Here is a 12,564-nt window from a genome sequence, read left to right as displayed (position 1 = left end):
TAACGAATAATTCAGCTTCATTTTTCGTACCGTTCCATACAAAGAATAGGTCATCTATATAACGCTTATAATAGATGACATTTTTTGTCCATTGGGGTGCACCATAAATGTATTGGTCCTCGAACCGCCCCATGAACAAATTTGCATAGCTCGGGGCGGCTCGAGTACCCATTGCCGTCCCACATTTTTGTAGATATAATTGGTCTTCAAATTGAAAATAATTATGTTTTAGTACGAAAAGTAAACCTTCTATTAGAAACTCAATTTGTTCTGGTATCATATTAGTTGTTTCCTTAAGATACCAGCGGGAAGCTTCTACACCAAGATTATGCTTAATATTGGAATAAAGGGATGATATATCCAATGTCAAAAAGCCATATTCCTCTTTCCATATAAACCCTTCCAAATCCACCACCAGACTAGTGGAGTCTCTAAGGTAGGATGGAAGGGTTTTTACCAAAGGCTGTAGGAACAAGTCTATATAGTGCGATAGATTGCACGTTAAGGAATCAATTCCCGAGGTGATGGGACGACCTGGTGGATTTTTAGCATCTTTGTGCACTTTTGGTAGATGGTAAAAAGTAGCAACAGCTGGATAGTTGGCTCGTAGAAAGTGTTTTTCTTTATTGTTTATGAGGTTGGCTTTATGTGCATTATTAATCAGGCAAGTGTATTCCTCTGTATATTTTTTTGTGGGGTCTGTCTTCAAACGTGAGTAGTACACTGGGTCTTCTAAAATTCTCAGGGCTTCCTTAATGTAATCCTTCCGATCCTGGATCACAATCCCACCGCCCTTATCTGCTGATCTCTGTTTTATTTATTTAAAATATCATCGCGTAATGCACTAGGAGAGCGCTCCGTCTTGTTTTCTTTTTGTCTCTATACTATTTACTTTTGGAGGAAGTCTGCAGGCTGTGCATCACCTACTCCAATCCCAGGTTTTTATATGTTCACTATTGGGGCTTGTGGCAATATTTATTTATTGGATATCAATTTATGCAATGTATTGTATCTGCTTATTAGGGTTTGATACAGAGGTCTTTTTTCATATGTACTCTTGTACTTTTTAGATGTTTTTAACCTTGTCTTGTTTGGTACTGTATCATGTAACATAATAAAATTTTGTACATAGTTTTTTTGGCCACTATACACACTTCTTTCTTGTTTGTCTTTGATTCATATTCAGTGTGTGGGCCATGTCACATCATGAATCAAATTAGCATATATTGAGCAGTGCCAGGTTTTTTCTAGCATTTGAGTCTATGAGGATGAGGCGGTGACACAAGATGTATAAGCTTGTATAATGGTCCAACCTTTCTTTATAAGGGAACAATACAAAATAATTTAATTAATAAAAATTCAGCTGCTTGAACCAGCCATCAGCTGCCAACTTATATACAAGAACCAAGGTGAAAGTGACTACAGAAAAGCCTGGAGCATGGTATCTATTTGCAAAAACATTTATAGTAAGGATATGGCAACAGAATGACTTTGGCACTCCAGTAAAATTGGAGCAATTCAACTTGTTTCTCAAATGGAAAGATAGAGGTTGCTTAGTGCCTTAGCCAAAAGTTCACATGTTCTTTTTAAATTTTAGGAACATAACTATTAGGCTACCTGCAGATGACTGTGCTGAAGCTGTCAAAAACGTATGTTTTATTGCATTTTTCACGGCTAAGTTGCATTAGTATCACATGGGTTTTTCATTAAATTGAAGCCAAACTGTGATATGTGAACTAGGTTCCATTTAGGACATGCTCTACTTTTTAATGAATCCCACATGGGTAATCTTCACTGCTGCATTCATCTGCCCTAAGGGCTATTTTATTTCGGATGTTTAAGGCTGAGATCAAAATAAGCTTATCCCAACCTCACAAATATTTCCAGGATTTACCAAAACAGCAGAGCATGGTGGGTTTATTCTGTTTCATCACTCCTATATTCCCTATTTCTATTTCTGTAACTCCCGGCATGGAGGTCGGGAGAAGCTTCTTTGCAATGGCCAAACCCCAAACATGGAGAAGATAAAAATACCCTTTAAGGACGACAGTGCTTCTGTCACAACGATTGTGTACAGCAGATCCCATTGACCTAAAAAGGGTCCTTTCTGGTGTCATTTTGCCTTTAACAGTTATGCTGCTTATTCTTATATTACTTGCGACAGATGTAACTAATACAGATGTAATTCTATCACCGATTTATGTTATATCTACAGCAAGGAAGATTTGTCAAAATGGTAGAAACGCGATTCTACAAAATCTAATTTGCCGACCAAAAGCCAATGTTGCCGTTTTGATGTTTCCTAGCTAATGACTGGCAGGTATGGGTGGGTGCCATAGCCAACAGGGTGATCTGGGTGTCCATCCTTGTCAAACTGATACACGTAGGAAATAGACAGGAGCTCTACCATGATTTTTATTCCCCAGGACTCTCATAAACCTGCAGTCAATATAAAAATCAACCAAAATGAATCATAGTTGATCAACAACACGTATATTATGCACAATCTTCATTACTATGCATTCTGTGCCAATGCTTTACATATCATGTATATTCTTAGTACATGTCCACCTAAGCAAGTTTCAGAATCTGGATGTTTTCAGTGAAAGCTGTTCTGCTTAGTTATTGTGGTCATTTACTGGTCATTACTGCGAATGATCCTGATATAGGTGTAATAATGACTCCATTATATACCAGTGATGCACAATGATTGAACTCATTTCAATTTTTGATGCTGCAATGACCTTCATGTTCAGAAGTGAAACAAATGATAGTTTCAATCAAGATAATACAGTATATTATGTGACATTTTCTTTATTATACTGGGCTTTGTCATTCCAGGTCAATCCGAATATTGATTTCTTAGAGAGGATAATGTCATATAGTGCTTGGAGACCTTACAAGCCCTCTGAGGCTGCGGGTCCTATTTGTGACTATAACCTATAGTTAAAACTCAAAATTTGTCTTGTTAGTAAAGTTGAAACTTCTTCTCCGTATGTCCATATTTTTCCATCATGTATTACAGAGAATGCTTCTATATATTTTTTGAGGAGGAACATTCATCACTTAACCTCCATGTTTCAATGTGATGACTTTCTTATATTCTTTTTCTCCAACTCTCTTCACCTGTCTTCCCAAAATGTATTCATTTTCCAATTACCTTCATTTTCACTTCAATTCTCCTATAAATTCGAGATACCATACCTTCTGTCATTCCATAAGTTCTTTATTAAATGTGTTTAACTAACTAATATGTATAGTGGATCTAAACCCATGTCTCAACTACAAAAAACTAAAAAGTTTGCTGTGCTGAAGTCCAAATTCCACCATTAGGTCCACAAATGCTTTAAAGTGATCATCATCAACCCTTTGGGATGCAACCAGTTTGTAGCTTAAAGAAGACCTGTCAGGTCTATTTGGGACCCTAAACCAACTACTTGTGGTTTAGGGTCCCAAATTGATCTGTATGAGGGCTCACATCTTCAGATCCCAAATGGGCGCCTCCTTTCGCAATGCAGGAAGTTAAGCTGGGATGTATCCAAAGGAGCAGTGGGTTGTCTATTGGTCCAAATTCCCTTGACAGGTTACCTTAAAGGCTCAGCCCATCTTCTGTAATCTGACACTTTAACTTACCAAAGTGATTTTTAGATTGTTTTTTCATCACATTTTGTACTTCACCTTAGTGGTAACTGGCCAATTTGTTTTGCATTTATTTGTAAAAAAAAAATTTTAAATACCAATTTTTTGGAAAAATTCACCATTTTCAAAATTCAAAATGATCACATTTTCAGTATCTAGTTTTACCATTCAAATTAGTTACTAAACAACATTTCCCATATGTCTGCTTTATGTTTACATAATTTTTAAAATGTCTGGCTAGTTAATTTTAATTTCACACCGTTTTACAAATCGAACAATGGTTTTCTGTATTTCAGATTTGACTTTTTTGGAATCATTATTGTTTTTAATGAGATTTGAAATATATAATATAAGAACCCCCTAATTATTAACCCATTTTCAAATCTGCACCCGCTTTTAGGAAGGAGGTAAAACATTGAATGGTTTGATTTTATCAGTAATACTGTAATGTCTTTGCCAAAACAACCCTCTATGCGCAGATTAGGTGGCGTTAATTCCTATTAGTGTTTCCCGTGTGTGAACTGCGACTTAGCCTTTGTTGTGCTTTGGGTTTATTGAGCCTCACCCTGCTCTCTGCAGTTCAGCTCTTCTCCAGCAGCAGCTGTCCACCAGGCTAGTAACCCTTACTGGACAGAGTCCAACAGTGTCCATATCTAAACTCATTTCTCACCTGTGCTTTCTACTGATATTCTATTGCTTCCTCTGGTTATCTGATTTTGGCTTTTTACAGCCCCCTTTGGACTCTGAATCTGCACTGTATTTGCTATCTCGTTGTGACTCGGACCCCCAGTTACTGCCCACCACTTAGGGTGGGGCCAGTTAGTAGGCACGTGACAGCTTAGGGGGCTCAGTTTAGGGCTCACTGTCCTGTCTGTCCTTCTGCACCCCTTGCCATCCTCCCTTACAAATACGTTCATTTAGCCCTAAAATGTACTGGTTTATAAGAGAAGGAAAATAGGAGATAGAAAAAAGATATATAGATAAATAGATAGACAAAAAGCTAGATAGATAAATGGTTAGATAGACAGATATATAGATAGGAGATAGATAACTAGACAGATAGATGACAGATATATAGACAGGAGATAGATGATAAGCATCTTCACCCGGGAATTCAACCAAGGGGTATTAAACGAGCAACACATCCTCTGCCCACAAAAGTCCATCTGCAGGGAGGCCCTAACGCTAGCACATCGTAAGTAAAATCCCAAACTTTTTCATTTATAAATCAATAAAAATTTTGTGTACATCTCATGAGGTTAGGCTCGGTTGAGCTGAAACATGTAGGTGTTGTTTTTCCTACCATTCCTGCAAAAATGTATAAGAAATTTTATTAGATTTATAAATAAAGAAGTTTTAGATTTTTAGAGAGGTAACCAGTTTTATTATTTTGTCAAGAAAGGGGGGCAAATGGGCAACTCATCTTATATTGTTTAACATAGTACAGTGATGTGGGTTTATCTGCATACCCCCCTCATGGAGGTGGGAATTGTTACCCCTACTAGGGTTATATGGACATCAGGACCACGCCCTATAAGCAGCAATCCTGAACTGTTTTAAATAAGATATTCTTGGTGCTGGACAGGACCCAGGAAACTCAGATGATCGTGCATCTGTCTATGCTCGGTCAACTCCATGAAGAGAAAATATATACTTTTAACATTGGTAACATTTTTAATATTTTCAGGCAGATAATTGGCGTATAATTCCCTCTTTACTTCAACAGATTTTTACTCCGCTATCTACTCCATTCTGTCTTTTTATCGCTCCTCATACACTGATTAATTGCTGCAATTTGAAGCTGAAAGGTCTATACAAGCAGAACATGGCTAGCGCCAGGCCAGCCCCGTTAGGACACAATTTTCTTATTTGAATCTTAGCAAATAAAAGTATTCATTGGCTGAGTCACCAGCTGATCCTTGACTGATTTGTCCTTGTACGTTTCTACAGTAATATTTTTTAAAAAACATGTTCTTAAAGACTAACAGATTGGATTTGAATGACCGCACAGTAGACTTTCACAAAGCTCTATTCATTGCCAGAAAGTTGCAGTATCCCAGCAGTGAAACAGACAGACTGTTATATATTTGAAACAGCGCAAGTTAAAAGGTCAGACCCCTCCTGCTACCGCTTCCAACGACATACATTTTTACAGGAATCAAAGTTCAGGATTGTGTTAATGAAAAGGTTTTTCTTGGATGGATCCCATAATTTGTTGCGCGATTGATATGGCAGATATCTGGTCTGCAGTGACTTCAATCAGATAATGCAAGAACAAGGTACATTTACAGAGTGGGAAGGACTGATGAGATTTGTGAAGTGGGACATGTGGTTCAGACTGCAGCAAGATAAAGAACTTGAATGAGTTTAGAGGAAACACTAACATAGCACAGACATCTCCATGTGTTCTGTGAGCCAACATTTAGGATTAGACATGAGAGTAAGTATTTTACTCTTTTCATGATTTTGCATAAAAGTTATCTTGGAACCTACACAGCACAATCTGACAGGCATTAAAACCTCAGATTAATAAATGGAGCTTGGACCTATAAACCAACAAAGCTCTGACTAAATGGGGCAAATCTTTTCAGCTAATGTACTCTACTTTCTGATGTACTGGCTATCAAGAAGCAGCTATTAAGACTTGGCTAAGATGGTATTATACCACTCTGTATTTCTCATAGTCTGTCCAACAACTGCTCCGCTGCGTTGCAGAGGGTGCGGTTAAAAGGGTTAGCTTATTCACATTATCTGGAGCTCTGCTCTCATCTCTCCCCTTTGGTCTGCAATGAAGCAACTAATAGACAACCTACACAATAATCCTGGCTGCACCCCAAGTAGCTCTTTTGTTCTCATCTAACAATCCATTCCAGCCTCCCTGCACAGTAGTAGCTCTTCTATTTATGGCCACTGAATTGGTGGCAATCAGACACTGGTGCTCCTGGATATCCCAGAAGTCTTAGACATTGTTAACTCCACTTGTGTCTATGAACGAACTATATCTTACAGATTTAACTCTATTATCCGCTTCAAACAATATTTGGCTATCTGGCCCTCATTTCACAGAATTACAAATCCACACGTCTACAGCAAGAGGGGGAAGATGAGGAAGAGGCCACAATAGAGGGGTGGGGTGCAATGGGAGGGGGAGGAGGGGGCACAATGTGAAGGTAAGAAGGGAAGAATCTATTTTTGGGGTTGGGAGGGAGTGAAAATCACAATGTGGTCACAGTCTGTGGAGAAGGTTACTTGTTATAATCCAATAGTCTTACTATTACTGCTATTTATTTACTACTTATTTTAAGTAAATACAATAATATTGTGGTACCATTATGGAAAGGGTTCTGTTCAATAGTAAATATACAATAATTTATAGTTATCTTGGGTTATTGCTTCTTTTACTTGCTTCTTATTCTGTATACCTTTAGCTGCACTACCTTTTTCTTGGTCTAGAATCAGAAGGTCTGGTTGACACCCTGCCAGAGTACAGGAAGAGTAGTACAACGAGTACCAAAAGGTTTACGACTGGACCCTGCTGTATACAACGCCTCGCTTCTACTGTGTCTGTGGACAACATGTACTATGAAAACTAAATTGAGTGTACCGTCTTCTGAAAAGACGATTGCAGCTGAAAGACATATTTTATCCTTCACAATTTGAATTTGATATAGTAGGGGTTAGAATAAGGAGAAGAGAGGAGCTGTTTTTATCATTATATACAATGTTATGTTAAGACATACAATCAAATGCAGTAAAGACTGATGGAACCAAACATATTTTTGCTATATGGATAGAGTTTAGAGATGCATTTCTGAAAATAGATCCTAAGTACAAGTATATACTTCACGGGAGATCATCAATTACACCTTCACTGTAAAGTTGCTCCTGTTAGTGAATTGTGTCCAGAAATACCTAGATCATAAAGGTGCTGTTGTCATGGAATAGCATCCAGTAATACCAGTACAGTAGTACTGTATGCACCACTGAGCCCTCTGTGTCAGATGGGAATCCTCCACAATATTTTTCTATTATGATTGAATCAAGGATATTATCTTATCTTAGCACCAATCCAGCAGGGTGGCCACCCAATTATCGCCACTTTTGGCCAATGGAAACACCTTACCCTTCCTCTCACTGCCATAAAAGATGCAAAGGGAAAAACCTGGCCCTCCCTCTCACTGTGATAAAAGAAATGGATTTCCAGACACTTCTTTGGTTGACTCATCACTAAGCAGGGTAATAAGCCTGCAGAAAATGGGTTGTGTAGATTATGTTTCTGTAAATAGTTTCAGTTTTTGTGAAAAAAAGTTTTGTGTTTTCCAAAAGCATTTTATTTTTACGAAAACTTTATTTTTCCACAAAGTTTAAAACTTTTTTTTTAACATTTTCATTCTTAAAGCTTTAGTTGATCCAGGTAGGTACTCTGCAGGTTGGGAATTTTTCTATTAATTGAGTGATGTGTGGTCTTTTGCCCAGACAGATGAGTTTCAGCACAGTCTGCTGCATTTCCATATAGCTGTACTGAAACTGGTGGTGCTAGTCGATGCTGACTGGGTGTGGAGGCAGAAGAAGAGGAAGCGTAGTAGGAGGCAAACAGAAGTAAGGAGAGATGTCCTGCAATCCTCAGTGGTAGAAGTATATTTGTCACAGTGAATCTGCTCAGCCACCATTACATTAACCCAGTGGGCAGTTAAGAGATGTAATGTCCCTGCACATGATTACTTGTCCACATATCAGTTGCAAATTGAGGTGCAAATTGTTACTAATGGAATTGCATAGTTCACACCTTTTTTTTTTACAGGAAAAGAAAACGTAGCACACATCCTATTTTGATTTTTATGCTTTCATCTTTTATTTCTTATGTATATGTTTAGTATTTGCAGCTCCACCAAAACGGTTTTACAAAAAATCATGTGATGCGATAACAGATCATAGGTTATTTCTAGCGACGTTTCGGTCTCAAACGACCTTTGTCAAGCGTGATCTAGGTTGAGATCTGTGTGGGCTCCGGTGGAGTGAGGGCTTTTTTTTTTACAACCTGTTGGTTCTGGGCAGAAATGGCCCACCCAGAAAAGTGGTGGTTTGAAATGATGTATTGTGGAACAGCCATTGTCATAAGACTTTTTAAAGCTGTCCGAAATGGTATTTTTATCAAAGGCCAACAATTTAGCTATGGGACTGCCTTTGTGTGCTGATCACTGGGCATGATGGGTGTTCACAGACCACGTCGTGGCTCTGCACTACCCGATGCGCCTTGTACCCTTCTGTATCTTCTGCTGGCTGTCTTGGGCATTGTGACCATCACCTCTTCCGTTGAACCATCATTGCCTTTGAATGATATTGGGTCTTAGACATAGTAATCGCCTCTTCAGATCTTCCTCCACCAAACCCTCACCGCTGCCCTCCTTGTCCTTGTAAGTCTCCACATTGGAGAAGACCAGCCTTTTTGTTTCAACAACATTATGAAAGTTGTCTTGCAATGGTCTGCTTCCCACATCCTCATCCTTCAACACAAGTTGTCGGGCATCTGGGAACTCTATGTCTCCAACTGGGTCAGGTGGATGGCCCACAGAATCCCAGCTGGGAGAGTAGTCATAGAGCATTAGTGACTGCTCCTTGACCTGTGGCTGGGATGTCCTTGCTGTTTTTAATGGGGGTGAGGTGGATGGTTTTGCGAAAAAGGTGGAACGGGTTGACCTTAAGGCACTCTTAGTGATGTAATTTATCTGCCCCTCACTGTCATTCTAGCTGCCTCCTCTCCCACGAACAGTGCTGGTTGAGTCCACTCATCACTACCCATACTGTCTTCTAGTGCAGTGGCATTAGCAGCTTTTTAGGCCCTGATATGTTACATGTAGAGCAATATTCATATAAGTAGCAGATACTTATTGTTACTAACTTTTTTCTGCCATTGTATTACAGTGACCTGGGAGCCATGTTTAGCTAATATAAACGATATGAAAGTTAGAGACCTAATCAAAGGGTTTTTTAGAGAACAATTAAGAAAAGAAGGAAATAATTAAGTAAAGAAAGGGGCATAAAAAGAGATAATAAGTAGAGATACGGAAGGGGAATGAAGCGTATAAACGGGCACAGATGGCGCTGGAAGATGAAAGAAACACATAAAGAAAACCAGAAAGTTTTATAGGGAAAGTGTATGGAGAAAAACAGACATGAAGTCACCAGCACTGTAGGAAGTCAATGACTGAACCATTGCTTTGTCTTCTTTCATGCTAAAAATGGATAATGGATATTGAAAGATTTTCAGGTGCAGTAGTAGAGAAAATATGTGTGGGGAATTAAATATATGTTAAAAAAAGATTTGCTTTCACCCAGCAGCTAGTGTGGATGTATTGTATAGTCACTTTAGTTATAGATCACTGGTGGGAATTAAGAGCCCTCAGATGGTATCTTAGAGTCTTTGGTTTCCCTCTTTCCTCTGTGTATTGCACAGTTTATAGACATACAGAGACTACAAAGAGTCATACGTGAGTGAGCCCCACTGATTCTGGGAACCGGATCCTAGTTATTACATTGAACATTAAACAAAAACTTGTTTCTATTCTCCTAGACTATAATGTAAAGTGTTTGGAATAACAGTGTATGTGCGGTCACATCTCAGCCATAAATAGGAGACACTGAATGTAGAGTCTGGCACCTGAAGATGATGAACTAACTTGAGGTAAACAAAATAAGGCTCATCCTATGTGTGGAAGATACTGATAGTTGACCTCTGCTGTGACCCATTGACAAAACTTTTGTCAGGCAAAATCCTTGCTCTTTGCTCCACTGCATAGGCCAACGTCTTTTATGTCCGTGTTTCAATATCTTTGTAGTGAACTGACAACTAAAGAACCATAACATTTAGCCCTAAGATGTGGGCATTGTGGTTGCACAATGACTGCTAAATAAAATCTTCTTCATTATGTTTAAGTATTTAGGAATATAAATTAAATATGTAACATCTGCGCCTATTCAAACTTTAGCCCCACCTGTAAAATCCGGCTGGCTATGACTGGTACTTTCATTTTCTGTACTAATACGAATAATGCCTTACTTCACTCCTGACTGTCGCAGTGGATTTTACCACAGCCATGTGTCTCCAGTGGACTTTGGTCTAGGCTGCAGACAGTTAAGCTAACTGATTGACAGGTGCCTCATCCACTCACATTACTCCCCTGCTAGTCTGGTTTGTGTGGATGGTAGAAGATCTGTTCAATCACACTTTGGACTGCCCATTTCCCCATGCTTGCTATAAGTCATCCTTGGAGCTTTCTATTGTTTTCTGGACTTCTGTATTCTTTGATATTTTGACTTTTGCTGGTCTTCTGACTATCCATGTTGTCCTCTTGGTTTTGTCCTCTTGGTTTTGTCTACATTGTCCTCGTGGTTTTGACCTGGCCATTCCTTTCTGTGTTTGTTTTTCCAGATCTTTCCTCAGTTGTCACCTACAGCCTAATTGGTAGGATAGCCAAGCAGGTAGGTGGGCAAACAGCTGGGTAGGTCTAGATTGAGGGCTTATTGTCCATGCCTGACATTCCTTTCCATCTTGTTGTCCATTCCCTAACAGCAGCATTACAAAATATCAGTAAATAAAACTTAATTTTTAGGGGTATATTAACTTAAAATCTCTATTTTTGATAAGTTTCGGGAACACATTTATGACATTTATTTCCATTGCTTTCTACTATGAACTTTGTTTATTACAAAAACCAAATAAAGTTTGGAATGAGAATATCCAGCAATCAGTTAAATTGGGAGAACCTGCTGTTCAATCTACCACTACAAGAATATATCTCCCACTGTGACATTTGTAGAACAAATTGTAATATTGGGCCATTCACTGTGTTTTTGGTGAAATGACTATTAAATTATTTATTACTCATTCAAACTCAAAATAAAAGTAATTTATTATAACATAAAAGTTGTCTCCAGTGTACAGAGTCATGTTTATGATTGTCCTTGGTCTTTGAAAATTAATATTGTCTGTAATTCTGTTGTTGGTATCTCATCTTCGACAGATGGGGAAATATATACTTTGTATATAACCGGTAAAGAGAAATGAGGCTTGTAATATTCTGGTATTAATAGTTTGATTTGCCCATGAATGGATGTTACATGGTTAGGAACATGCTGAAAATTATATTTTTGTTTGATTCATTATTTTGCCATTGCTATATGAGTAATTCCGCAGTTGCCATGGAAGACGAGCATCATCATCAGATATCGCTCAATTTCAACAAGTCTTTAAGTTTGTACTGTGCCAGGAGAAAAACTTGAGTGGGCCACAAGGTCATTGGGGTACTGTCATATGTTTCCTTCTGCATAAGGGAATAATATCACTAAAGAATATAAACTGTTCTCTATTATCAAGTCTTAGGTGGCAGGGTTCTGTGTACAAAGTAGAGGTATAGGAGGGGGTTGTCATTTATCACTGCAGTTTATGTGTGTATATATATACACATACATAAATATATATATCACAGAATTGTTGCATCAACTAATTTGGCGCCATTTCCATTTTTTGCTCTCCTTTTCTCTTTACAGACCAATATAACTTATTTTCAGCTTAACAAATTTTACTTCCCAGTGGTGGTATTTAATTTTCTACGCCATGTACTAGGAAGCAGGAAAAAAATTCCAAATACAATGAAACCATTTTGCCCCATTTTCTGCAGGGCTCTTTTTTTTACCGCTTTCACTGAGTGCTCCAAATGATACCTCCTCTTTATTCTTTTGTTATATCTTTTATTAGATTTTGGTTTAAATTCAACGAAAAACTTTGGTACAAAAAAAATTTGTGCCATATTCTGACACTAATAACTTTTTTTTATACTTTGGCGTATGGAACTGTGTAAAATGTCACTTTTTGCATTGATACCCTTTATGGGACTGTTCAACATTTTTATCACTCTTTATTTCAAT

This window comes from Engystomops pustulosus, chromosome 4 (genome assembly GCF_040894005.1).
Source record: "Engystomops pustulosus chromosome 4, aEngPut4.maternal, whole genome shotgun sequence".
Classification (NCBI taxonomy): Eukaryota; Metazoa; Chordata; class Amphibia; order Anura; family Leptodactylidae; genus Engystomops; species Engystomops pustulosus.
This window is presented reverse-complemented; position numbering follows the sequence as displayed.